Source organism: Schistocerca serialis, chromosome 2 (genome assembly GCF_023864345.2).
Source record: "Schistocerca serialis cubense isolate TAMUIC-IGC-003099 chromosome 2, iqSchSeri2.2, whole genome shotgun sequence".
In the NCBI taxonomy this organism is placed as follows: domain Eukaryota; kingdom Metazoa; phylum Arthropoda; class Insecta; order Orthoptera; family Acrididae; genus Schistocerca; species Schistocerca serialis.
In genome coordinates this window covers 598546325-598552354 of record NC_064639.1, presented here as the reverse complement: position 1 = coordinate 598552354, position 6030 = coordinate 598546325, and positions in this window count along the sequence as shown.

The window sequence follows — 6030 nt, the reverse complement described above, 5'->3', positions numbered from 1 at the left end:
TCAACCGTACACGCAATGTCTGCATAACATCAACCCTTAAAACATACTTCTTGGCATCACCAGCAGATTTGCATCGTTTAGAAAATGCTGGATGGTTCATAGACAATCCAGAGGATAGGACAGTTGCAGAGTACAAGCGATTTACTGCATGCATACCTCTAAAAATGCTTATGGGCTACTTCGAGGACATGAGACTCATTCTGGTGCAGAGTGTGATGGATAACTCATACATTCAAGGAGCTCAAGAGGAGAATATGATCACAATCAGCAAGATAATATGGAAAATGCCTCACATCAGTGTATCAGATAAGGAGCATTTGAAGCTTTGAAAAGTCCTGAATTCTGGTACGTTTCTGTCTGACATTTCGCTCTTGAGAGATTTTCGAGTACCCAGTGTTACTGACTGCGAGCAGACAAATATGGGCTATTAAAACCTCCTCCCATCTAGAGACACCTAGATTTGTCATACTTGCATTTCAGACTGATAGAAGGGATAATATAGCAAATGATTTCACCATTTTCGACAACTGTAAGTTATCTAATGCAAAAGTCTACTTCCATTCGGAATTCTACCCATATGACAATTTAAGTCTGCTGTGGAATCAAAATGTATACAGTCCAGCATATGACAGGTGCGCACGGTTTCATGCTTCTTGCGGAACGAGAGGGAGGAGGGTGTCTACTCAGTCCGCTTAAGTTCAAGGAGCTTTCACCAATCATTGTAGTAGACTGCAACGAGATAGTTAAGTCTGGACCTATAGATTTGCAAACTGAATTTGAATGATCAACAAATTTTCCAGAATGCACTGCCACGTATGCTCTAGTTCTACATGACCATGTGACAAACTACTGTCCACTCATCGGTGTTGTGCAATGAGCTGTATAAATGAATTGGTGCTGCAGTATACCTAGAGCATTTCATGATGTCTCATGTTGTGAACATGCTGACGCTTAGGGGTTCTATGATGGTGGGCGTAGAAAGTTAGTATTTAAAGACGTTATGTTTGTAGCATAGACACAAGATGCTGGAATAATAGAGACATTCTCAGCAGACATTGCATCACCAAGGTCTTTCAAGTATGTGAGATGTGCTAAGACATGGAAGAGCACAAAGTGGTTAACACATTTCTACCATGGAATTCACTGGGATGATCCTGGCATAGCCTATAAAGATATGGTGATGGCGCTTAAATTATTTGATCACATGGACACCATCGTCTATGTGAAGGGGAACGATAAGATCTCATGGATGCGTCGAATCTTTAAACTTGCTTCTATTCAAGACCTGGAATTCTATGGTTGTCCTCCTACCCATCGACTCAAGAACATGTATCAAATAAGTGCTGTTGTATCTGCTTGTGAAAATGTAAAATTATTTGTAAGTTGGATTAATGAAAATAAATAATTTTTCTTCCCTAACAATCTTGTATACTTTTTTTGGACAGGAAGGGAAGCGTTTTCACAACGGACAATGCCTAGTGTAAACCAACTATGACCAGAATTCCCAGTAGCGACGTCCAAGGTAAAATTAACCCTGCAGCCATTGAAGAATATCGGTCCATTAAATACAGTATAACAGTTTGGGCTGTTCTATTTCCTCCAAGTTTATTCTCGAGGCTAATAATATGTTTGTAGACAGGCATGCGGTGGCGGCGTTGAAGATACACACGACGAGGCAAAGTGCTTCAATGCTGTTGCAGATAGAGCTCACAGCGGAACCATTCTGCTGTGAACTCTATCTGGAACAGCATTGAAGCACTGTGCCTCGTCGTCGTGTGTATCGTCAATGCCGCCACTGCATGCCTGTCTAAAAACATATTATTAGCCTCGAGAATAAACTTGGAGGAAATGGAACAGCCCAAGCTGTATACTTTGTTTTGGACACCTTCATCCTCAGCACATACATTTATTCGTGATACTATACCTGGTTCCACCTGTATCAGCATTTCACTGGAACTGTGTGTGACCCACTAACCACAGCCTTTTCACACTGTTGACATGAGAGTAGCGATACCTGCGCTATTAATAGGCGCGCTTTCACCTCGCCTGCAGTGAATTCTCTGATACTGTGTGTTAAAGGTGCTATGTCTTGTAGACGTGTGGGTGCAATGCATATGTGACTGCAGATTGTTCAAACACATATTATAGCAAAAACATAATTATTAGGGTTTTTTAAGTAACAACAGTGATGTAAGATAACGAATTCTTTTTTCCTTTATTCAGTTCAGTTCAATTCTCGAGATTATATCTATAGTTTTTGAGATACAGTTCAGTTCAATGTAGAGATACATTTAACTTATTATTACTAGACTCCAACACGTGGTGGAGATTCCTCAAAGAGAATGTTGGTTATAGAGCCATACTTAAAACTAAAGCAGAGGTACTGACTAACTTACTTACACACACACACACACACACACACACACACACACAGAGAGAGAGAGAGAGAGAGAGAGAGAGAGAGAGAGAGAGAGAGAGAGAGAGAGAGAGATATATAATGTGATAGATGGCGCTGTAATAGTCACAAACGTGCGGTTCACAATTTTAGATCAACAGGTAGGTTTTTTTAAATTAAAATATAGAACGTAGGTATGTTTGAACATTCGGTTGGTCCAATGTGATACATGTACCTTTGTGAACTTATCATTTCTGAGAATGCATGCTGTTACAGCGTGATTTCCTGTAAATACCACATTAATGCAATAAATGCTGAAAATGATGTCTGTCAACCTCGATGCATTTGGCAATACCTGTAACAACATTCCTCTCAACAGCGAGTAGTTCACCTCCCGCAATGTTCGCACATGCATTGACAATGCGCTGATGCATGTTGTCAGGCATTTTCGGTGGATCACGATAGCAAATATCCTTCAACTTTCCCCACAGAAAGAAATCTGGGGACGTCAAATCCGGTGAACGTGCGGGCCATGGTATGGTGCTCCGACGACCTGTCCACCTGTCATGAACGATGCTGTTCAATACTGCTTCAACCGCATGCGAGTTATGTGCCGGACATCCATCATGTTGGAAGTACATCGCCATTGTCTCATGCAGTAAAACATCTTGTAGTAATAGCGGTAGAACATTGCATAGGAAACCAGCATACACTGCACCATTTAGACTGCCATCGATAAAATGGGACCAATTATCCTTCCTCCCATAATGCTGCACCATACATTAACCCGCCAAGGTCGCTGATGTTCCACTTGTCACAGCCAGCGTGGGTTTTCTGTTGCCCAATAGTGCATATTATGCCGGTTTACGTTACCCCTGTTGGTGAATGACACTTCATCGCTAAATAAGATCCATGCAAAAAATCTGTCATCGTCCTGTATTTTTCTCTATACTTACGTGAGTGCTGTTCTGGGCTATCTACAGCTGGGGCCTGAACACGATTATCTAATTCGGGAGCGCTACGTGGAACAGCACCCAGCCCTGCCTCCAACTCCGTTTGAATTTGTCTAAGGTGATGTAGAAACAAAACAAAAAAGTATGAAATAAGAAAATATTTTTTTAGTGGCTAATATAAAATAAGAAGAAGAAGAAGACGAAGAAATTATAATCAAAATCATACTCACAATGCAATTCCGATCGTGCATCGAACACAGGAGGCTGGACTTCCGGAAAATGGTGTTGTCCAGCACACTCGCCACACTCAAGGAAAAAATCCGCTAGTTGCACTATAACAAGGAGATATAGTTAATAAGACGAATTTAACATAAACACGAAAATTCATTCTCAAAATAGAAATTATCTACTCACTTGGCAATCCCATATCCTGACCTCTGAGTCTTTTGCCAGTAGACTCTGAATTGTTGGTGTTAACTATTTTCATCTTTGAACTGGTAAGCGAAATAACGACCACACAAAGACACACATGAATGAACGAATGCATGAACGAACAAAGTATGAGTGAAAAAGAGTGCTGGAGAGTGATTCCTTATATAGATGTGATGATGTAGCATCATGTGATCTCAGTGTGAACCAATGGGTGTTGAGCATTCTGGGGGAATGGCGGTTAGGTTAGAGGAGGTAGCCAAATTGACCTTCTTTTTGCCATATTGGATGACGTCGCAGCCGCCATCTTAGATTATGTCGTGCTGTTGCCAAGTCTACACACCGCCATCTTGGATGACATCATCGCCGCCATTTTGGACACATCTGGCAACAATGAATTGTGGGGTGGCACCGGCCTAGCCCCACTACTGTGAGAATGCGGTGCCTGGGTGGTTTCGTGGATTGCTTTGCTGATCAACTCGTTATCGACATAGCGGATGACAGTTCCACTACTGAAATGTATTTCTTTGGATTCGGGTAAGGAAGGTGCTAAGAGATTACCAGATGACTGATTGTAATTGATACCTTCAGTGGCTTCAGTATTCAACAGTATGATGAAATCTCTGCAGCATGCTTTTGCATCAAGCATAGCTCGCTCAGAAAAATTACCCTGTGCAAGTAGAGAATTTTCATCACTCTTGTTTCTAATTAGAATACTATGTCAGGTGAGAACGAGAGCATTTTATGCTTTCCGTTTGGTCACCTAAGAAGCACGTAGTAGTACTGGAGTTTTTCCAAATATTATTTTATCCTCTTTAAAAATTAAATGACATTCGAAGCTATATTGTTTCTTTGCGCCTCTCTCCTTTAAGAATGAATGGCAACTGCTCGCATCATTGCAGACTAGTTGGAAAGTGGGTTGCCAATGCGGTCCAAGTTTAATGCGCCGGTAAAGCTGTTGTCTCTCACATTATCGCTCAGTCTATGTTCTTGTAACACAGCATAAAACGTGTCTTTATTATCGTACTTGACTGTGCTGGTCACAACTTGGCTTCCAGTCCACGTGAAACGAAATCCAATGAGCGCCAAAGAATACATGGCATTATGTTTACATCAGGTTTATTTTTATGATGAACGTATAATTGCCATTTTTGTTTGTGAGTTAAGATGATTGGGTTTAGATAAGGATTGCCAAACGTACGAGGTTCCTCATACAAATATGAGGACACGGTCAGGCTTGTACAGTTATGTACGAGATTCCGACATAGAAAATTTTCTAACATTATTTTTTATTGTCGGCAACAATTTATAACGTAAATGGGTCGTTCCAAATTCGCTACATTGAGTGTGCTACATTAGGTATGTTCGTGGATTTTTTCATTTTAATGTACCTTTTAAAGTTTTCCTAGTTCCCATAGCTCCCCCAGTTTTCCTTGGAGCTTGTCGTCAGAGTCTGGAATGTTTCGAAGTTTTACACTCTACTGCCAACAAATGCGATTTGCCATGCGCGGCCCTATGATGAACAGAAGTTCGATGTGCAGTGGACGTGATAGTGTTAATGATGATAGTGATGATTATGACACTGAAATCTATAGAGTCCAGGAGAATGCAGTGCCTGCAACTGACTTGTTAATGGATATATCTGTTCTGAGCTTTAAAATAAATTTTTACATGGTTTTCAATTTAATTCATGTCTCACTCATTGAATAATTGTGTCACATCATGATTTACTTTTTTCTATATTTCTTATTCACTGATATAAAGAAATACTGTAACTTGCACAAATATGCTCTTTCAGCAAGTGTGTTTACTTTCGTGCTGTTTGTACCACAATAAGTGAGGACTGCGTGCCCATTGGCATTACTGTGAAGAAGCCATTCCACTGTTAGGCGGCGGCATTATCTCTCGTTCTTTCTTGCCTAGCTTCCCCCTCATCCCAGGAAAATAGAAAAACTTGACAAGGAATAATGACCCATGCCCATGTGTATTATAAGTTTACTAATTTGCATGGAAATAACACATGTGCAACAGATTGTTACTCAGCAACTCACTTCAAAAACTGTTAAATGTAATACTCAAGGAGAATACATCTATTCTCCATGGTAATACATTAGACTCATTCATTTCCTAAATATGGCGCAATGTTCTCTGAAATTAGCGCTTCTGTTGGTAGACTTGTACTTTTTAGTTACAATTTAAATTTCTAAAATTTTGACAAACACAACATGCCAGTGACTTTCCTATTACTAGAGA